A 23,670-nucleotide genomic window follows, 5' to 3' on the forward strand; every position below is an offset into this window, starting at 1 on the left:
TCTCACGAGCAGGGGAGCCTCCCAGAATTCCCCCCCCCCCCCCCCCTCATCTTATTCGATTCCACTTGAGTCTCTCCTGTTATTCGACAGTGTTCCGATAAAACAGCCCGACCTTCCACCTAGTGGCCTATTTTGGGCCTCGAACGACTCCCCTCCGTCAGCCATTAAGGGGGCGAAAAAGGCGGGGCTTTACCCCTCGCGTGGATCTCGGAAGCACCCCTCGTCCAATGAGTGCGGAAGTCTCATTCACCAGCGACCAAATAGTGAAGTGCATCACAACGTCCGCATTGCTGCCAGTCGCCACGCCCATCCCCGAAGCCGCGCCCCCCGGCTGTCAATCAAACGTACCTTTCGATGGTGTGAGCCGCTGTTATTGGTTTATTCGAATGGCAAAAAAGAAGAAGAAAAAAGTGCGGAACGGCGCATGCGGATGGTAATTGGCTACTCCCCTCCAACGGACACGCTGATCTTGCCTTTGCCTAGCAGCGCCACGGCTCTTGCCAGCGCTTTCGTGTGTGCCGCTTTAGTGCCACACGGAGTAGTACAGTTTTTAGGGTTAAGGAGGTTGCGAACCTGGCAGCTCTGGAATTTCGATTTGCGACGACGCCGGTTCGGCCATTATTCTGTCATCGTCACTCTGCTGTGTCGCATGTACTGGTGTGCCACTCCTGTCCTGTGTTGGGACTGTGCGTCCGATGTGTATTTCTCGCTGTGTGTGTTGTGTGTGCTTATACTCGTTTGGATGCTAAGCCTATCTCCCTGCTCTCCTCATCGGAGCACTCATCGCGCATTTGTGTTTGTGTGCTGTATGCTCGCAACGGACAAATTGCTGCGTGCCGTTTTCCACACATACACGTTGCATGCCAAAAAAATTCTCTGGACTACGTGCTCAAGCTCACGGGGCGAAAGGCGATAACGTCAGAGGCGGTAAGTCGTGCTGCTTTTTTTTCCCCCTCCCTTTCAGTCAGCTTGACCTTGTTTGGAAATTACACCTGATAGTATTTAATTTCTCATTCCTTAACATCATCTACTGAACACCTTCAGTTGCAAAAAATAGTTGCAACTGGTCACATCATCAAAACTTCTTTCCATCAATCTTGTCTACTTTTTTGATTTTCATATCTTCTTCTCTCTGGAAATCTTGCAATGCACTTTGAAAAAAAAAAAAAAAGATGTTGATATTCACATTGATTGTGTTTTTTGAGTTCATAAAAATTCCTTCATTTTTATTATGCTATTTTGATCGCAGAATGCTTGAACAAAATATTTCATCCAATGTGTGCAACAAAATAAATTGTCAAAGCTCAATATTCTTTTGATTTTTGAGCTCCAAAAAATAATTTGATTTTAACACATAGTCAGAACACTCACCACCCATCATGCCTATTTTTTTCTTTTTATATTTTCTTCTTTAGAACTCTTACGATGCTGATAGAAAAGCATAATGTGTCAACATTCACATTTATCATTGAAAGCACAGTAAAAATTTTCTGCACTAAATTTTCGTAGATACAGCATGCTTTAACAAATGTTTTACCAACAACATATTGGCAAAAAGTGTTATTCTTCCCCGTTTTTGAGCTCATAAATAAAGCATAATAACAAAAAAAAATTTCAAGTCTGCTAATATGTTATTAATATTTTTGAAGACTGAACCAGCAGTTACCTATGCGCAACAAAGTCCCTTCACATATTTGCTAGTATCATTAAGGTGGTATTTCATCTGGTGTTGAAGTTACACTTAAAAATACCTGGCCTCTTTTTCATTTGTCTAACTTTTCTTGCTTGGAAATTAAGTGGTTATGATTTAGTTTATCTATTTCTGAAATAATTTATAACATTTGCACATTCATTTCTTTCCAAAAAATGGTCCAATAACCACTAAATTTATCACCGTCCAACGCCCAAACAAAAAAATTCATTCTCATAGTTTGCATTACAAAACCTGCTCATGGACACCCAGTGCTAATAAATATCATTGCAGTGTGGCGTGTTGGTAGTACGTGTCGCATGCTGAGTGGTCAAGCAAGTAGTTACCAGGGGTAAACTTAACATTTTTTTACACAGCTATTTACAAGATTCCGAAATACACAATTGATCCGTAGTTAGATAGATTTCTGGAGAGCCAGAAAAACATGACTGACCTCTCCAAAGTTTTTGATCGTTCTCCTCGTTTCCAAGTCGGCCGCGCCCCAGCCCCCGCTAAATTCATCTCCCCTTTTTCTTGGAAAACAAATGGAGATTCTTTCCCTCCTTTCCCAAGGATGCAGCTGGTCCATGGATGCAGGTGGCCATCCTGGGAACGGAATATTAAACTTGAGCCAAAACGGCCGAAGGTCAGCTTGGGGGCGGAACATAGTATTTTATGGATTTGAAAGAATTCGATGTAGCTGGCTTCGAAGCGTGGGAATGAGTAAAAAGTGGGAAACAGTGGCATCCATTGATAGAAAGCGTACTATGTCACAGCAGAGTGAAACAATGACTATCAAAAAGTTGTTTTGTGCAAATAATAATACAATTCCAGGTTCATCTGTGAAGAATGCTCAGCCATTCAATTTTCTGCCAACATCTTTCTACGAAAAGCACATTTCCCTGCTGTGCATTTATTTGGTTATTTTTGCAACTTCCTGTTAATTTTCTTGCCATTATTTTCATTAGCACGTCGGGTTTTTTTTTACATTGGCTGTAAAAAATGTTGAATTTGAGAATATTACAATCTTATCTATACTTTATTCTGCTACTATTTTGAAATGCTGAATATAATGTGCAGTTACATGGAACATTTTTGCAGCTAAAACGTATATACTTCGGCTACAATTTAAATCTCTGAGGCAGTAATGATATTTTTCTCCATAAATCTTATCCTTTCTGTTGTTAAATTCCTATAGTTGTACTAGTAATTTTCATCATTGTCACACACATATTTTGCACAACAAAACAATGTTTAGTAAGACTAGATGGTTTTATTTTGTTTAGTACTATTGCTTCTCCAACAAACAATTGCAATTTTATGCTCTATTTGAATTTTGTTTTTTTTTTTATAATTTTCACCTAAACGCAGGAAATTGTTCATCCATGGTCAAATTTCTATTTGTTGAATGTCTTTTATTCTCTATGTGTTGGTCCTCACATGTGTTTAAACTATCATATTAGGATTGGCATGAATATTAGGTTCAAAGAGCCTAAGAAATTTTTACCTCCAGAATATTTATTTACATTGTTACCTGTTGTATGGGCATTTTTTGCAATCTTTTGCTTGAAATAAAATCTTTCTGCATTCTATTATGTACCCATATGTGTTTGCCATACTCTCATTTTATTCATTCACTTATTTCTTTTCATGTTTGTTTGATGCATCTTGTGTGGTATGTCCTTGAAACAGTTTGTACTGTGCATAAAAATGCAGGACTAGTAGGAATGTGACCTTGTTCGAGCAACTGTTTGGATTAATAATTAATACTGTGCTGCCTATCTGCCTTTTAGCATGATGCTTTTATTCTGTATTTATGGTTTGATAGTTTCCATGCCGTTGATTTTTCGCTGGTTGTCTGGATAAAAACTGGTTCGAACTTCATAGGCTTCGAGAGAGACTCATAATGTATACTAATTGTAATACACTCTATAACAAAAAACATGTACCAAGAAGGGGTGATTGAGACAAAAATTGGTGGATAGGAATTAAAGCACGGCGTGGCAAACACCGATAAAGCTCCTGGAGGATGTCCTGCGGTATTTACGGCCAAATTGGTTCCAATTGTTGGACGAGGTTATCAACATCCTCGTCCGTCATGAGGCCATCCCATCGTATCAAAAGCATGCTCGATGGGAGAGAGATCTGGTAGGCTCCGGAAGAGTTTGAAAAGCTTGAAGACAGTGCATAGCAACACATGCCGTATGTTATCTGGCATTGTCCTGCTGAAAACCAGCCAAGGATACTGCAAAAGGAACAGCATTAAGACAGGTCTTAGGATGTCAGTGACGTACCACTGTGCAGTAAGTGTACCTCTAATTACAACCAAAGGGGTCCAGTTATCAAAGAAAATTGCACCCCAGACCATAATGCCTTGTTGAGGGCCAGTGTGGCATGCATTCGTCCCCAGTTGGCACCTTTCGAACTTGATTGAGCCATGCACCACTATAATCTGGGTCGGCAGTGTGTAGGCTTCAGTGGCAGGTGGCGTAACGGTCAGCGTAAGCGTAGATTTCATTGTTCCAAACATTTGTAGATGGTCATGATTGACACTGGTGTTTGGGTTGAATCTCTGATGGTTCATAGAGATGAAAAAAGCACTCTGAAAGCCGATCGGACAATCACTCTGTCATCACGATCTGTTGTGACCTTAGGTCGACCGCTACCATCCTGATGCTGAACTCTGTCATTTTCCACCCATCCTTGCCAGCATCTTCAAATCGCCGCATCGCTTTGACTCAAATGACAAGCCATTCTCCGATTTGATCAATCGACCTCTTTCAATCCAATGATACGACCTCTTTTAAACTGACAGTTGCTCGTAATGAGCATGAACGTCGTCAATTTTTTTTGTTATAGAGTGTATTATCACTCAGTTCGATTGAATGTCTTTATTTATTTGAAAGATTTATTTCCTAAGTTATATGCAGTTATCTTGCTTATTAATAATTTCATTGTAAACTGTTGTCTCCTTATATACTTTATGGAATTTTTCAATACGACGTTTTGTGGCAGTTGGTAGCTATCTTATGTTCATGAAGACCATATGAAATTTATCGTAACTTTGGATAGAATGTTCTGCTATAACTATTACTTTTGTGGCAGTTTTCTTCCCTTATACTTGAATTTTCATTTTGAAAAGATGTTTTTAAGATTCTTTAGTCGTAATTTTTTTTTTGATTTCATGCCCATTATACTGAGTAAGCTCATGCTTCGTGTAGTCAGAGCACGTTGGTCTAATTTTCCACGTTTAATTTTCATCTTGTCAAAAAAATAAGTATGCAGTTTGATTTTATGCCATGCATTTAATTAAATATTTCTCATTTTCCAAGATTTTTCTTAACTGTTCAATAGCTTTGTTTAGATTGATTTTTTAACAGATCTTTGTGTTAAGTGGAATAATGTGCTGCACTCCAGACATAGTTGGTCCCAGTTACAAAAACCACTTGTGTTGCTATCTACTGATAAATATTGTCCAATACTGTAACTAAAATCTTGCTGAAAGCAGTTTAAAAAAATAAAAGCCACTACTCTCCCTAATAACATCATGAAAAATGAAGTGCTTTCATTTTATCATGGTTTTCAGGTGAATGACAATTTCATTGACAACACATTGCAGGACCCTATCTAGAAATTTTAGAACAGTAAGCCATGTGCACCTGCATCCCCCCCCCCCTCCAATCCTCCCTGAATAATACATTTGACAAAAGTGCTGTAGAATTAAAACTGCACACTTTTTTTCTAATTGCTACAGACTAGGGTATGGCAAAAAATAGCTTGTCGTTTTTTGGGTCCCCTAAGCCGGGCTTCATGGGCCTATAGATAAATCAGGGCCTGAACGAATGACAATATCTTAATTTAATTTTGTATATATTTGGGTTTCTGGCTGTACGGCAGCAACTGCTCTAAGTTCTTCAATTTTTATCCATTGAGAGCAAGAACTCTCAATTAGGATAATCATTTGCTTTTTGTCATAAAATATCATTTTGTAAGACTAAAATGTCCTTTTAAATTCTACGGTGTTATTGGGTAGTATTTAACATACTTAATGTTGTTTGAAAAGGGGAGGGGGTCATGAAACACCAGTTAGAACGCTAGGTTTTGTAGTGAGACCCTTGGTTTTAACACATATTGCCAATCCGGGTCAGGTCAAGACTGACTTTGGTCATAAGGATGGTTAGGTCCAAAAAACCCACCCAGTAGGTAATTTCTGTCTCCTCTGCTGCATTGCATACAATGAGTTTTGTGTTTTTATTCTTTAAAGTAAAAATACAGACTAAACATTCTTACTTTGTAAGTATAATAATTGCTTGAGAGGTAAAGAATTCTATTAGTGTGAAATAGTTTGCATTTCAGGAAAACTCTTTTATAGATTAACTGCTTAATTCCTAAGCTTTGCCTCCAATTTACAAGTTGAACTGCATTATGGCTGCAGACTGTCGCTTTTGAGCTAAATTTATTTTGACTACCAGTTTTTTGGCACTCTCTGCTTCAATGATATGACACATGTCTCCATTTCAATTATTCGCTGATAAATCCATAGCAAAGATGAAACTGCAGTTCTGGATAAGATATACGGGCTGAGGGCATTATGTCACCTGTGTAAAGGTGATACAAACTGTTTTAGAGATACACCTACTATTCGGTCAGTATTTGGTATACGGCAGACAGAGTATTCGGTTTGGTCAATTACTTCAATATTTGATTTGGCCAAATACATTAATAATCAGCAACCAAATAGTAAAAAATGTAAGTATTTGGCAATTGATAAAGAAACATTTATTTTTCTGTATAATAAAAGAAAGTTATATTGTAGAATTATGGTAAAACTTTTATGATCACATTCAAAGTGGTTTTAATGTGAGAACAGCATACAGATGTTGAATTTACATTTTAATGCTTTTCAAATTTTCTTCAATCTTATGATAGATTAGATCAATCTTTGTTTTTCAAACTTATTTAAACACAAAACAGTAACCATAAAAAAATGTATGATACTAAGGGTAGATAAATATGTAAAAGCAATTAACTGCTAATTTTTTTTTAAATATGCAGGGGGAAAAAAGCTATCATTTCAACCCACCATTATTATAGTCGAATATTTCAAAATTTTGCAAGGGCAAGGCTTTAATTTCTGAAGATTTACACAGTCTGAAGTATTAAATATTGTTTAAAAGCAAGCTAATTAAATTAGTAATTGTAATGATATTGTAATAGGATCTTTCTTCAAAAACTTTCTGTCACGCCTTTTACAGTAAACCCTTAAAGGAACAAATCATTTAACAATGCTTTTTAGTTTCATCAAAAAAATATATATTTAAACCTGCCAACAATTTATTAATAACAATTTTTATTTAAGTATATTTTTGGTTCACAACATGTGAATTCTTACCTCCGTGTCATGTCACACACCTTGTGTGACTGTTTATGTTGCTTAATAACTTGTTTACTTAAAATTATATACTTATTTATTTATTCTTTTCACACGGGTATCAAATACTAATTGTTTAAGTATACTTAATTTTTTAATATTGTGTTTTAGTTCGTTTTATTAAGGATAAGAAGTCATGTCACACAATAATTTCTCACCACCGTTACCTAAATACAAAATGCCATTCCTCATTAACATGTGGCAATAATGACTTCGAATTTTATTTTCTGTGATACAAGGGAGCCCTCTTGTTAATTTTCAGCCATAAAGAAGTTGTGAGATTTTTGTTCTAAAACAAAAAGATAGATTTTGCTTCTAAAACTTAGTATGGTAATTCTGACTTCTCACCTCCGTGAACTTGAATTTCAGGGATGTAAATTAATGTAAAAAAAAAGAACATGTTTTCTTATTCTTAAAATGTGCAGATTGTAGCAACGAAGGAAAAAAATATTTCCCCTAAAAATGTATCTATTAGACCTATATTAATTGAAAATTCATCACCTCCGTCAATCCCATCTCCATGACAGACCTTATCAATGTCATTAGTTCTGAGGTGAAAATTATTATGGAGGGGAAATACATCAATAAAAGGCTTTCTACCGAAATTATAAATTACCAGTATATCCTCAAATTTACTAAATACTTTTTTTTAACATACATTTGAAAGTACTAATTAAGCTGTACTTTAATTAAGAGAGCTTAATATTATATTCCCACTAATCAATAAAATAGCCAATTGTTTGTACAATTAACAAAATTACTACTTTAATATTAAAGTGGTCTCGATTTTTAAACGTCAAAAGTTTTTTTTTTTTTGATGTTTCATGAGCAAGGCATTTTTATTTTTTTTTAATTTATGAGTTAAATAATTTGACTTTAGCTAGTAAATTGTTTATGGTTACTTCTAGTAGGTAACACTTCCATGTAAGAATGGGGGAAAAAAAAAGAAAACAAAAGGTCTCGAAATTGAAAATTATTTGTGTTCAAAAGTTATTTTCTGGAGAATGATCCAATAGTGGTAAATTGTGGACCAGGAACCAATAGCGTATGTAGACTTCAGTGTCCCCCCCCCCATAAGAATTTTTAAATTTATTTTAGCAAAGTGTTATTTTTTCTGCACGTGCACCCTCATACCTCTTGCGCCCCCTTTCCCCGCACCATGGGGGTCTTAGGGGTGCTATGTACGCCACTGGCAGGAACATTAGGGCATTAAGTTTTCTGCAAAATTATTTTTAACGTAAAAAATTAAAATGATTAAGAGTTATGAAGTCATACATTAGTAAAGCAATTATCGTCCTTCCCATATTATTATGCAGTACTTCTGGTAAACATAAACCAAATTAGTCATTTCAAGTATTAATTTGCTTTTGAAATGATTCATTTCATTTTTTATTTATTTCTAATTAATAATTATGTTTTAAATCTAGATAAATTAGGATTTTAAATGGAACTGCATTTAAATTTCATGTAAAACATAAAATAAAAGTATGAGGGTTACAGTTTTAAAAATGTAACCAAATGTTCAGTATTCGGCCAAAGATTTTGTTAGAATTTTAACCAGATGTTCAGGATTTTGCAATGGTATTTAATGCATCTCCAGACCAAAATTTCCTTGAAATTGTTTTACCCATTTTTCATTATCAACAATATCCGTATTAATTTGACATCTTTAGCAGGAATACTAACTCTTCCATGGAGAATATGAATAACATCATTAACATATTTAACGATGATTGAGAAATTAAACCTTGCGGAACACAATTTGTGACATACACTTTGTCTTGTCCCAATCAACCAGTTTTTATTCAAAAATATTTTCCCCACAAACTCTTTGTAGTTTTCTAGGGAGCGCATTATGTGGTACATCATAACAGTCTTCTGAAAATAAATCTAGACAACATCAATGCTGTTTTTGTTATCTAAAGCCATAAAGTCGTTGTTCACAAAACATAATGTATTAGAGGTACGTGTCACAGCAGAATTACAGCAGCATTCACATTTATTTTGGCCTTGTAGAAAAACTTAAACCATATTTCACAGTAATAAATAAAGAAATCTTGTATTCATAATAGAATAAAGTTTAAAATTCATAACAAAACAAAACACCCTCATTTTATTTTATGTCCTTTATTTTGTTCAAATAAAGCATTTATTTATGTCATGGATGGTAAATTAAGCATATTGTAAGGGGAAATGTCGTTTTTCTTGTACAAACACTTTATTCTAAAAAAATGCGTGTTGAAAAATCCTGCGCTGTGTCTTATTCTAACAGATAACCCCTCTTTTAGAAATCAAATCCAGAACCAAATTTTCTCCCATTGACACTATGTCGAAGAATCTGTTCAATTGAATAATTATCTAGTATAATCGAATAAGACTGCTCAAACTGCAACAATGTAGTGGATTCTCCTCCATATTTAAATTAAGTTCAGCCATCACAAGCTGTTGTCCAACCTAGATAAAATTTAGAACTGTCTGAAAACTCAAATAATTTCTTTAAAATTTTCTCTCTGTAATGTAAACTCTTAATTTACCTAATGGGATTCCAAATTTTGCTGAATGATAAAATACGAGTATGCACACATAAGTACAACCAATGAAGAGGGACTTTGGGTGCGGGCATTTAAAAATTGCAAGTATGTCCCCAAATTTGCCAAAGAATGCAATTTGTTAGGGGGGGGGGAGACCTCCGAAGCGCTCCTGACAGCATGAAACTGTTATGCAATAGCAGAAATGTATACCTACCACTTACTAGTTTTATTGAGGCTGAATTAGCCGCTATTGCCGATAAATACAGAACAATACTCCTGTGCTTTCCCTCTTTATTTTAATATTAGTGGTACCTGCACCGCTTTGCCCCTAATAGAAAATTAAAAGGTCATTTGGTTCGCTTGTATATTTACAAATAATGGATGAATTTCTCACCAATTTGCTATGGCTATTTGCTTGACCATGTTACAGTTCCACGGTATAATTTTCTCGGTAAAATATTCTTAAAATTGGAAAAGAAAAAAAAAATCAAATTTTTGAAAAATTGCTTTGAGGTGCACTCCCCCCTCCCCCCCCACTTGCTATAAACTAATTTCGTGTCAAATTTCATGAAAATCGGCTGAACGGTTTAGGCGATGTGCGTGTCACAGAAATCCAGACAGAAAGTTTTTGAGCTTCATTAGTAGTAAAATTCCTACTAATTATTAGTAGTATATTAGTAAAGAAGGTTGAACAGTCGCGCTTTGAGGGGGGGTAGTTCGCAAAATTGTGATACGTAGGAGGGAGGGATTACGAAGAAGTGAAACATCATGAACTTTTCTATGACATTGATATGTAGAGGGAAGGGGGTAAGTTGAAGTTTGACACTTTGTGACAACAGGATGGAAGGTGTCAAAAATTCGTAACAGTATTTATTAAAACCCCCAAAAGGAATAATGTTCCTCATACAGTATTGATAGGCTACTTTTCAAATTCTGTGGGTAAGCATTGTGTCTAAGGGTAATTTACAAATATGAAACTACTGGAAAAAGTTTCAGATTTATTCTAAAATTTCCTCCAAGGCTGTGTTCATTGCTACTTTAATGGTCTTGGATTTTACATGTACATTCAAATCATATGTGTGATATCTGCGACTAGATATGCTACTTCCATAATGCTCTCCTAAATATATATGAGTAAGCCAGAGATAAACAAAATTTCTTTAAATTGCTTAATGTTCATGGAAACTCAGCACTTGAACTCTTTTCTACTTTTGGCCAATTTAGTTTTAAACCAGACATTTTATATAAAAATGCTTTCAGAACCATAAGGCTCCGATGGTTTTGTTAAGAAAGTAAACCCTGCTCGAGAGAAATTTCATTCGGGAGTCTAATAGACTGACAACATCTAATTTTTCAGACCAGACAGTTCCTATCAAATGTTAATGTGTTGTGATGAATCTAGTAAATTTTAATGATAACCAGTTGTTAATGTTGCAATATGCATAACATCAAAGAAAACCATTGGTAAAATGGAGTTTTGCTATGAAATATACATTTATTAGTTTATGAATTATTTTTCCAGTTATGTGCAAGCAAAGAAATAGCAACTGACAGCACAGTTGACATTTTGACATCAGGAACTGATTTAAACTGTCAAAAACTTAGGTTTTTGATATAATATTATGTATAAAAAAAGTTTTCCAATGCACTCTTTATTCGCATCAAATAGTTCCATGAATTGCAATAAAAACATTGCTTCAAAATCTATCCATTTTTAATTAGCTTCATCAACTCCAAATAGGTTGTTTTAATTAGAATGGCGTAAATCTTAATAATACAAGTTTAACAATCCTAATAGATTACTGTTTTATGGTTGCTTGATATAGCCTAAATTAAAATGACATAAACAATGGAACAGAAATTAAAAGCATAAAATTTCCTGTCACATTTGTACATTACAAAAGAGCTTTTGTAGCATAGTAGACCTTTTAAAAACTATACATTCAATTATTTAAGAATTCTTAATTTTTTTCCATGCTTTCATTTAATTTTATACTCTGGATACCCTACAGTTTTTCAAGCAAAAAGACAAAGGCTAGTAAACAAATGCATCATAACCTGGTAGCAAGGGGGGGGGGGGGGAGATAGAACAATCTCCACCTTTTTGCATAAATAATAGTTTAGACTCGTGTCAATGTTATTTCAAGTAAAGTTATGTTCTCCAAAATTACAGTTCAGAAATAAAATACAAATTTGCAGTTTTTCTTATACACCATGACTAAAATAGTTAAGAAACGTGATTGATCAACATATTATTTTACTCTGAAAATGCACTTGGTGATGGAAACCTTATCTTTAAGCTAAGCATAAAACAAAATCACATCTTGTTCAAACATTATAATGTTAATATCTGCAATTTTTTTAAATTTCACAAAAATTAAGAGTGATTTAAATTTTAAAAAATTACAAACCCAGCTTTAAACATTTCTACCCCTTCAAAATAAACTTGATCACAAGCCCTGGAAATTTAAAGAAATATCTATTTCTTGCTATAAATTCAATTGAGTTTTTAAAACTTTTCATGTATGTATTTTTTTTTCCGAATAGTCCGATAAATTCTTGGATGTTTATTATTTTTTTTAATCTTTTGCATTCCCTCCCCCAATTAGGTCTCAGTTTAGGTGTTATTTTCACTGTACCATCGTTGTTTAGCTCGAAAACACCTTTCTTTACCAACGCCACCAGTGCCGTATTCAAGGAACACTCAATAACCCCCTCAAAAAATAAATAAATAAATAATTAAACTGGTTACACCACTGTTTGAACTCCACATTTGGCACCAATTAATTTTTCTACTTTTCAGTTTGGAGCGGCTATTTGGTTCTTTAATTTTCTCGAGCACTTACTAGTAATTTTGATGTCCTAGGTTTTTTTTTACTGTTTACTTACTATATTTCTCTCTCTCTCTCTTTTTTTTTTTTTTTTTTGAAGATTTTGTTGTTCAAATACAATTGATCTGAAATTAGCGATCCGGTAACGGATAAACGAATACCCTGCTTTTACGAATAAAACCTTCCGGAACCGAATATTTCCCCATAGACACAATGTTAAAGATCCCGCTTAATCGAGTAATATTTATCAGCTTTCGCAAATATTTTTGTTAAATTTTTAAAAAATAAATTAGAAATAGGTTAAGTAAGAACAATTGTTGACATAAAAATATAAAACAATATTTTCTGCCCTCAACGGGCTTAAAAAAAACTTTTATTTTTCATCAAAACATTTCCTCCATTCTATCTAATTTATTTTTTCTTTTCCATTACAAAAACTATAAACAGCGACGTAGATAATTAAATTAAATAACACAAAGACATATACGCATTTCAGGCGATAATAAATTCGCAACTCCAATAAACTAGGGGGCGCTGCAGCCACTGTCTAATGGCGAATGAAAAAGGTAAAACAGACAAATGCCTTTACTTATAACTTGCTTTGACGCTTAGTGAATGACAGTAATTTTTCATCGAGTTTGTGGGAAGCTTTCTTTTCTATTCTTCTGAAATTACATTACACCATAAACTGTCTGAAGCCTGTAATTTACCCCAAAGAAAACACGTGGAATGGAATGTTTTACCTTTTTCTTTAGTATTGTTAATCACCTCAAGGTAGCGTATTCGAGCTCTGGAGTTGCGAATTGAAAAATATTAAATGTAAAACACGGCAGACGAGAAAGGAGAAAAGGACTTGGGAAAGTATTCCCAAAAGACCTTAGATCAAGCAATCCACTATTACAGAATTTTTTTCAAAAAATATTGTACGGAAATAAGGTGCTAAGAAAAACATTTTATAACTGAAGTTGTAAGTTACTTTTTTATAATTTTTATGCGTACTATCATTTCTGAATAAATTACCAAACTATTTTGTTGTTTACTTAGCTTATTTCAAAAACATTTTACAGATAACATTAGTTATTTCCTTTATATAGCTATTGATTTATAATTATTAGGTTTAAGACTACTGTTGTCAATTCAGAAAGGTAAAAAAAAAAAAATTCTTCGCTTACCAAACACCCCTCTTAATTTTTTTGGAACCAACGAAATTCGATTACGCGGGGCCGACAGTACTTTCTTAGGGGCTACTGATGCTGAAAACGTGCTGGATTTTTTTTTTTCTTTCCTTCATACTGGAACTACATTGAAATTTTCAGTAAAGTAAAATATGTAGAAAATATAGAAAGAAAAGTTGAATGGAATGTCCTACCATTAATTTGACGTTGCAAGAAACCATTGTATGTAATAACCCAAATTTTGAAACGCATTTATTTTCCTGAATAGAGATATTTTTGGCTAATAACTGTTACTATATTATAATTAAGTACGGTATCAAAATTAGTAAATATTGAGTTTTTAAAAATTTTTGATCCCAACTGAAATTTAGAGCTAATTTGCGACAGACTGATTTTGTAGTTTAAATTTTCAAACATAAAACCATGTTAAGAATTCTTTGTACTTTTCTACATATATGTACTAAAAGTGCATATGTAGAAAAAGTATTAATTTTATTTATTTATTTTTGTGACAGGATATTGGAAAATTTAAAATTTTATTACCAGATTAGAAAACACCCTATTTAGGTAAAATTTACTTTAGTAAGTGAAGTGGGAATGCAAAAAATACATATATCACACTGGCAGAATGAAGGCGGACGCACCTATATTGATGATCTATATTTTGAGATGTACACCTTTCATTCTATGTGTGCGATAAGTGTCACACTGACCCTTTAATGCTTTATGCCAAAATATTAAACCAACGTGTCATGTGCTTATTAATAGAAGGCGAAAGTTTTTACTTGTGTGTTAAAATTATGAATAGGCGCCGTAGATTTTGAAAATATTTTTCTAATACAGCTTCATAATTGTTTACATAATTATACAATTTATTTTTGGCAACTGAGAAACGAAAAATACATATTTTTAAAGTCGGGTTATTAAGTGTTTTGAATTTTAAAAGTATTAGATATGACGAGTGCAGTAAAACATATTAGTTTTCCCTCAGTTATTTAAACGCGAAACAAGGAGGATTTTTTTTTTTATTTTAATATCCGTCTTTATGCAAAGTCAAGCTAAAAATGAAAAACATTTTGTTTATTTACTCCTTTTAAAGTTTTGGTCACCTACGAAACGTTAACAATCATGGATATTTTTAACACCTCTACAGTGTATTTCATACGTTAAAAATTGGAACTACGCCTCAAGACTTGAGCGAAGCGTATTATTACACGTTTTGTATTTTTTAATAAAAATCTAGCATCGAGTAAAAAAAAGGGGGGGGGGAGCAGTTGAAAATTTTAAAACATTACATTTGGTTTGTTTCTTAATTTATAAAACATTCCAATCGTTAAAAACCAAAACACACACATCTCTTATCTTCCTGCCCTCTTCCATCTCATAGTCAGAAAATGTTTTTCTTTGGAATTGACCACTATTCTGCGTTAAGCACAAAAGTCGTATCTGCACTTTTTATCAAAATTGAGTTCCGGGCACCAAGTGATTCTTTGTCACATATTTTACTTGAATCCAATGTTTTATGGGCATTTGTGAATGGGCTATATATATATATATATATATATATATATATATATATATATATATATATATATATATTTAATTTGAAAAATTGCATCTGTATCAAATATATGAAGGCACGCAACTTTAAACTGCAATTTCTCATTTTGAACTCGGATGCATTTACGACTTTTGCACTTAGCACTGCAATATATTATGGTCATCACTGTTTTCGTACGTTTCACCCCGATAAACATTTCACCCCCGTGTCAAGAAATATTTTCATTTCTTGAAATACTATGTCTGTCAATAATTTAGGTTTCTAAGATAAATCTTTTTCAAAATAATTGCGACTTTTAGAATCTCATACTGTCAGCCCCGCTTAATCGGGTCGGAAAAGCAAACATTAGAATAAAACCCTTACAGAGCCGAATTTTTCCCATAAACGCAATGTTAAATATCCTCGTTTAATCGAATAATTTCCTCGGATAATCAAATAAGACTAGTGTTTTTTTTTTGTTTTTTTTTCCAAATGTTTTGTGCTAAGAAAAATTTTGAATCAATTTTTGAAAAAAAAAAAAAAAGGAATAAATGAATGAAATGAAACTTGAAAAGGCAGAACGGTAGGATTTCTTTTTTATGGACAAGACTGGAAGCACCAAGTTGAAGGGATCTATAAGGTTTTTGTATGAGAAGGTAAAACTTCTCCCAACAATGACAATAATAGTCAAACTGTAGCTCCTCGTCCAGGAATTATTAGGCATTTCGAAAATCTAAGTGGGGATTACAAAGTTCTTCCTATTTCGGTGAGAAGAAGGTACAGAAGTTCTTAAAACACTTCGAGCAAGCGATCCCCAATTATCGTTTTCAAAAAGTAATCTAGAAAAAGAGGTGCTCCAAAACTAGGGTTTTGCAGTTTAAGTTCGAAGTTGAATACACTTTTTTTAAAAATGTCCGCATTTTTTATATAAACATGTATTTAATTAGTATATTATTTTGTAATTTCTTGGCTTATTTCAAAACTTTTTACCACTGACATTCATTACCTTTCAGTAGCTAGTGAGTTCTTAGGCCTTTTTCAGACAAGTGTTATAGGTATGATTAGGTGAAGCACATTTCCCCGCATTTTCAAATACCCTGCTTAATCGAATATTATATGTTGGAACCATCGATATTCGTTTTAGCGAGGCCGACGCCGACAGAATTAGTGTTTATAGCAAGGCATGCGTGTTTTTTTACGTTTCAATTTCCATTTGGGTTCTTAGTTCATGACCAGTTTGTAAATTTTATTTTGGAGAATATTTCCGAAAATGTATAGTGTAGTTCGATTTATTATTTGATGTCATGAATCCAGAAAATCCTAAAAGCTTCAAAATGATGGGAAAACTCAAATGAATGCAATTTTTTATGATTCTCAGCAATCATTAAATAAAAAAGAAGTCTAACGGTACGTTACCTCTACGCTAGAGCTAGAAACAGCAAGTTCCCTTGGGCATCTACATAACTGAGAAGTTTAAAACCTCTTTTAGAAACGAAAAGACGATTCGGGCGAAAAAAAAAATACTTAGGCAAGAAAGATGTAGGCCAACCTGCAAAAGAAAGTGGTAGCGATCGCGATTTTATCTGGAGCCGATAGGGAACACCTGCCCTGGAGACCCTGTGGCCTATTTTCGCTCCAGGCTGAAACGGCGAAATTCGGCAAAGGGTTGATATCAACTCTTTCCTTTGACGCTAAGACCTGGTTCTCAGGGAAGTTTCTGTGCACCAACGGACAAAAAATCGACAAGTTCCATCCCTCTCCTCTTTCTTTAAGATATTATTCGAGATTTATTTTAGGTGAAGGTCTTTTGCCAAAAAAAAAAAAAAAATTCGCATGTTTAAACGTTATTTTTCTTTTTATTTCATTCTTCTAGTCCAGTGAAGTGATTCTCAACTTATGGTCCGTAGACAGCTGGGGAAAATTAAGCTTGGATATGGGGGCAAAAATTAAAGTACTTTTGGATCCATCTCATTTCAGCCAGCGTGGGAATCAAGTATTTCATTTGATGAATCAAGTATCTCATCTCCTCAATATCTGAATTTGAGGAGTAGTACTGTTCCTCAAATTGTGATATTGAGAAGTAATTCTGTAAAATTGAGTAGTTTTATAACATTTGCTAAATTACATTTTCAACAAGGTGGATTAAAAAGTTTTGAACATTGAATAAAGTTGCAAACTTATATCATTTATCATGTACAAAATAAAAAAAAACTGATGCAAATGGATGGTTCTATAAATACAGGAATGTTTAGGGTATGAACATTTCAAAAACTAAATTTATACGAAAAAAATAATAATAAATAAAACTATTTGCACTCGGTTTATAATTGAAAATAGTTATCTAAAGTCATTAAGTACATTGCAATATCTAATTTTGTCATTCCCATTTTCAAAATAAAAATTCATTTTTTCTTTTTTGCATCGCAAAAGTTTCGATGCATGATGTTCTATCGTGTTTCATATGTTTAAAATCGCAAACTGCGATGCGATACCTCTTACATCATACTCTACATTTCACCTAATAATTGTTTTGAAAATATCGAATGTGGACCGCCTTGGATTCGAAAGGCTAACAAGTGGTCCTCCCTCAATTATGAAAAGGTTGAAAACTAATGTTCCATTCTATCATTGATAGTCCACTGATCAGAGACTAGAGAAACAGATTTGGTTTACCGACTAACTGCAACTCGGCTTGCTAATTGCGCGTATTGGTCTTCCTTTCGTCAGGAGAAATTGCGCTTCTAGAAAGGTTTTTTTTTCGGCAGTGGAAATTGCTCACTTATTTCATTTTGCCGTTCCTTTTATTCGCTTTGGGATTGGAAGGTAGCGTGCCACATGATCCGCAATGTAGGTACCATAATTTCCGAAACAAAACATCTATGCACATGATCAAAAAGTCCAGGTGACATGAAAGTCATTACCAAAAGTTCCAAACGACTTAAGATCCATGATCAGAAGTATCCGTGTTTTCGTCATATGTTTGAATAAATTCACTTAGAATAGATTTTTCATTTTATGCGCGTTAGTATTTTATGTATGAAATTATTTTTTTTTAAATATTGCTACATACTTTATTCAATATTTCAACCGCACACATTTCTCACTGCATTCATTTTTTTTTTAAATATTTTCAATACATGAAACATGTATTTCATGTAATTTTTAATAGTTTCATCAAGTATTATGCATAACGTTTAACAAAATATTACGGTCAAATAATGTTCTTATGTATGATATTTCGTATAAATTTAAAAAATCTGAAATGGTAGAATGAAATTTATTAAAAGTTATAATTTCTGGAAATCAACTATAGAACATAGAAATTGAAAATGTAAAATATGTGTATCAAAAAAAAAAAAAAAAAACGCTAAATTGTGCGCCCGATAGACTTTCATAGATAAATATTTTTATGTAAAGTCGTTCATAATTTTACATTGGAATAGTTTGCCGATTTTTAAGCTTTTAGCGTCGTTCTTTATAAAACGTAATTTTACCTAAAAGTAATAGTTTTTTTTAAACCGAAACGAATTTTGGACATTTCGCTTCGCCATTGATCCCAAACTTTGCCACTCATGGTTTCAACATATACGAATACATTTAAAATGAATCACTACGCTATTTTATTGTTATTATTTTATTTTGACATTTTGCTTTTCTAAATAAAAAAAATATTTATTTTTGCAGCATATCCTATTATATGTCGTGGAATTAAAAGGAATACCATTCAGTTGAAGGTAAGTTCATTTCACTAATTGAAACGTTTTCTTATTTTTTTACAGTCCCTCATAAATATTAGAAATTTAGTTTTTTTAGTTCAATTATATATTATATTATTCACGAATAGAAGTGCTTAAATTGCAAGGGAGCTTGGCTCCTGTCTTTTTTTTTCAGTGAATTTGCACAGGTTGATCCGAATTCCAGATTATTCGTGCATGAATTTAATTTCTGTGGAATATAAAGAGTCCTCCCCTTTATTAATTTTTTTTTGTTACAATAAAGCCCTGATATAGAACAAGAATTAATTTTGTTAATGACACCAGACACCAGTCTTTATTTCATGAAAGGATGATTAAAAAAAAAAAAAAAGAACACGTAACAATAATGCATTAACAATTTTTGAGCAGTGTACAGGTAATAGTAGGTATCAGTTTTTCGTCACTTTTGCATCATGAATCAACTATTTTATAATTTAACTTTCAAGGTATAAATTTACTGAACATGTATGCCATATAAGCCACTCCACAGTGCAAAACATTTTTAATGTGAAAATTATGCTTATATGGAATAACTGCGTGTTTCTTAAGCACTAATCATAGAGATAGCATGCATAGCGTTCGTAAATTATTTCAATTAATTATTTTGATAAGTGGGATGATGGTGCAGACTGAGCCATTGAAATTTTCAAGGGCATCTTAAGGTGGGATCTTGTTCTTGGGGAGCGTGCCTTTGCTCTTGAGGGAATGTACGCCCTTGGCTATGTATTCATGGATTGTTGTTTTCTGAACCTCGAACGGTTGTGCATTTTTAGCAATTAATGAAATTTTTGATTTTCTTTCTCAATACATTTCAGAAAATTAAATTGAAATTCATTGTTATTAATTTTCTACAACTTGTCTTGAAATTATCTGTGGATGCTTCTGGCTGAATAATTTGGGGAAAACAAATTGCATGATGGATGATATGGGTTTAAAGATAAATTTCTGTAAAAAAATTTTACAATAGTAAGCTGTGCTAATTACTAAGCTTTTAACTGCAAAAATGGCTTGACATGAAAATTGAAATAAATGGCTTGGATGAATCATTATTTAACATGAAGTAAAATAGTTTTAAAAACAAAGTAAATTTTACCCACAATATACGCCATAAAATTATTAGAGTGAATAATTTGAGAGAAAAGAAATACTAAAATTATTATGAGCATTAGGGCAAAATATGTAAGGAAAAGTATATTTTAAACATAATAATAACAAGGAAAAAAAAAATAGTAAAATCAAAATAATCTCGTCTTTAACATAGTTTGTACACAGAAAAATTATCAAACTCGTGCATAATATGTACTTTAAAAATCAATTCAGCACGTATTTTGTTTAAGCTAGTGGTGCCCAACCTTTTTCTAATCGAGGGCCGCACCTCAAAAAAATGATTCTCGCGGGCTAGAACACATAAAAATTTTAAAGTTTTATCCCCCCCCCCCAAAATAGCTTGGGGAAATATGAAAAAAGAAAACGTGAAAACCAACAGTTTTTGTTGTCATTGCTTCATGCTTCTTTTATTAGGTAAACCAATTTAAGAATATTTGGCTCCAAATTTGTTACATTGTCATTAATCGTACTTTTCAATCTGTAGCATTTAAGCAAAACAACTTAGCGGTCCGTAGGTTGGGTACCACTGGTCTAAGCTTTAAAAAAAAAAAAAAGCAAGTCATGCAACAATAACCCAATTTATCGGTGATAGCTGAACACTTACAAATAAGAGCCGCAGACTTCCGAAAAATCATTTTTTTCCCTTTAGAAATATTTTCCGGGTTAAATACGGGTTTTTTAAATTTAAATAAATTAATTTCATTTTCATTAAAGTCCTTGAATACACATACAAGTTTTGAAGTAGTTTCCCCCAATTTTTGTATTCTTGATTTTTAATCATAAATTCAAATGCTAACTTTTTTTCAACACTTGCTGACGTTTGCTTTTGCTGTTATTAGTTGCTCAGAATAAACTAAGAATTTTTGTTAAGTTTCTTAATTTGAGTTTCCCGACTCCTCCACCATTTATATGGGGTGGCATGTTCTTAAATCTCAATAAATTAATTTGCTTTTTAAACCTCAATATTCTTCTCAATAAAGTATATAAGAATCTAGAAATATTCTTAGGAAAGGTGAACATTTGAGATTAAATTTTACCGTTACTACAAGCAATAGTGTTACGGGGATGTTTCTGTTTTAAGTTACTAATTTTTGTAAAAGAAATCCAGAAATCATACAGTTTTAAAAAATACACGAATAAGCATAGTTTAAAACAAAATAATGAAATTATTCAGTTTCCACAATTATTCAAGATTAATTTTTAATTGAGGATCAAAAGTAGGTAATGCCATTAGTTATGCCAATATTCAGAAGCAATAAAATCTACTGAACTGATTTTCACAAAAATTGACGCACGTATTTACGTTACCATTTAATATTTTTGTCAAGTAAAAAATTATCATACTCCACCATAAAGCTTATGACCTTTTAAGGGTTAAAAAAAAAAAAAAAAAAAAAAAAAAAAAAAACAGATGAAAATGCATTGTGGAGAAACAATTTTCGTAACATGAAAGAAATTATATGCATTTTTAAAATCAAAAGCAGTTGAAACTTCAGTTGTCTATTAGTTACAACTTAACGTTAGTACAACTGGGTCAACTGAGTTGAAAAATGTTCCTTTTTGGTAAAATTGTAAACGGTTTTGTACCTGGTACTGCTTAATAAATAGGCACAGGTATTTTGCTAAAGTAATAAAAATGTGATATTATTTCACACGGGATTTTTAAGCTCTCTCATTGAAACTTAAACTTTAAACTAAAACACATGGGAAACTTTTTTTTTTTTTTTTTGAGGTGCACTGGAGAATAGTGTAGGAACTTATGTGGGTGTATTATTATTATATACACAGGGATTCCGGAACTTTTGCACTTCGTGGCACCTTTTGGAGAATTAGAATTTCCTCACGGCACCTTAGTCTATATCTATTATTGTGTACTATAATTGGTATGATGGATACTTCACAGCACCAACATTGGAAAGTCATGTAATATAAGTACAGTACAACCTCGTTTATCCGGACTAACTGTAATTATAGGCAATTCGGATAAACGAAAATCCGGGTAATAAGCAAAACACATTCTTAAATAAGGAGACTTATCTTTATCTACAGCAAAAAAGGGTGTTTGAAGAAGCTTGAAGGGCCCTTCAAGCTTCTTCATTTTGGTTTTAACTCCTTCAAAACTCCTTTTTTATTTGAAAACTACATAATCTTCCTCTATGACTGTAACTTAAAATACTTTGATCGACAACTTAACTTCTTCACAAGGGCGATTTTAATGTAGCAATTTCGTATATTTATTTTTATCATAACGATGTGGTTTACAAATTGATCATCTTATATATTAAAAACTGAGCGCATGTATCTAAGTATGTGCCTATGAATGTCCAAGTTACTTCTCCCGAACGCCAGTGAACTGACCATCGAACCAGGTATCGATAGATTCGTATTTTTTTCCGTCTTTATGTTTGGCTATTTAACATAATCCTCCAATAATAATTATCGGATATATGAATTAAAAACTATATATATTAATTGTAATACCTAGATTTCGATATAAAATCCTTATTTTTCGAAGCCTTTCCTCCATTCAAAAGTCATGAAAGTTGAAGGTGCAAATATTAGATGCCTAATACATTTCATAAGTGAAGTGAAACATGTTTAAATGGTGTTTGGCTATTTTTTCAAGTTTTATGTTTATTGTTTTTCCCTCCACCACACTCAGCAGCAAAATTCATGTTGTCTAATTATTATTTAAATATTTAAAAATACAAAAGTAGATGTACTATATTAAGCGAGTGTGTTAAAAAAAAAAAAATTGTTCAGTAAATTACAGTTATGAGATTGTAAAAAGGGTCATCCTCAAGTGATGTCTTGCCTTGAGGAGAGAAGGGTTCATGAAATTGTGACAGGGAAAAGAGAGAGGGGACAAAAAGTGACATCACATAGTTATTGTAACAATATGCTAATAAAAAATATGACATGTGACAAAAGGAATAAGGTGAATTGTTGCACTTTGTGACAAAGGGGGAAGGCGGTCGTATAAACGAGGTTCTGTGTAACGTACATACTAAACGGTAAATTAAACACTCTGTTAACTTAGTTCCAGACTGTTTAATGGCGCAAAAAAAGAAAGAAAAAAATTATAATGAGAGTGATTCTTTTTATTTCCTAGACTCCTATTTCCATGGGGCTTCGCTTCGAGTTTTTTTAGCCATATTTTTGCGATTACCATCTGGCATTGAAAATATTTTTTAAAACTTTCTCGTGAAAATGGACAAAAAAAAATGATGTAAAAAACCAAAAAACACTGATTTTTGTCTGTTTTGCAGATGAACTATCTTTACTTTCTTCTATATCTAATATATAGAAAGAAGTATTGGATTCGTGCAAATTTTCGAATTTTGACGGATTCGAACTCTTTGAAGTGTGCCAAGTCCATTTCGACCATTTTTGGAAAATGTGTGTGTGTGTGTATCACGTATGTGTGTGACGAGTTTTTTGTGGCCACTCTACAGCAAAAACTACCGCATGAAATCGAACGAAATTTGGTACACATATGTGGCCCTTATGTGAACTTGTGCCCATTGGTTTTTGGCGCGAATTCTTCTAAGGGGGGTGGAGCAATGGGACGTTTCTTGAGTTATGCGTGCCTGCTATTCCCCAGGATGTA

The 23,670-nt window shown here is 33.0% G+C and overlaps 1 long non-coding RNA gene across 1 annotated transcript in view; it reads left to right on the forward strand.

The window, feature by feature from the left end:
* The first annotated feature begins 516 nt into the window (after window positions 1-516).
* Window positions 517-23,670, forward strand: part of LOC129221239 (uncharacterized) — a 74,310-nt gene continuing 51,156 nt past the window's right edge. The window contains exons 1-2 of the long non-coding RNA XR_008580488.1: window positions 517-927; window positions 18,883-18,932. This is a non-coding gene — a long non-coding RNA (uncharacterized LOC129221239). The remainder of the gene's footprint in view (window positions 928-18,882; window positions 18,933-23,670) is intronic.

The sequence above is a fragment of the Uloborus diversus genome, chromosome 4, assembly GCF_026930045.1.
Source record: "Uloborus diversus isolate 005 chromosome 4, Udiv.v.3.1, whole genome shotgun sequence".
Classification (NCBI taxonomy): Eukaryota; Metazoa; Arthropoda; class Arachnida; order Araneae; family Uloboridae; genus Uloborus; species Uloborus diversus.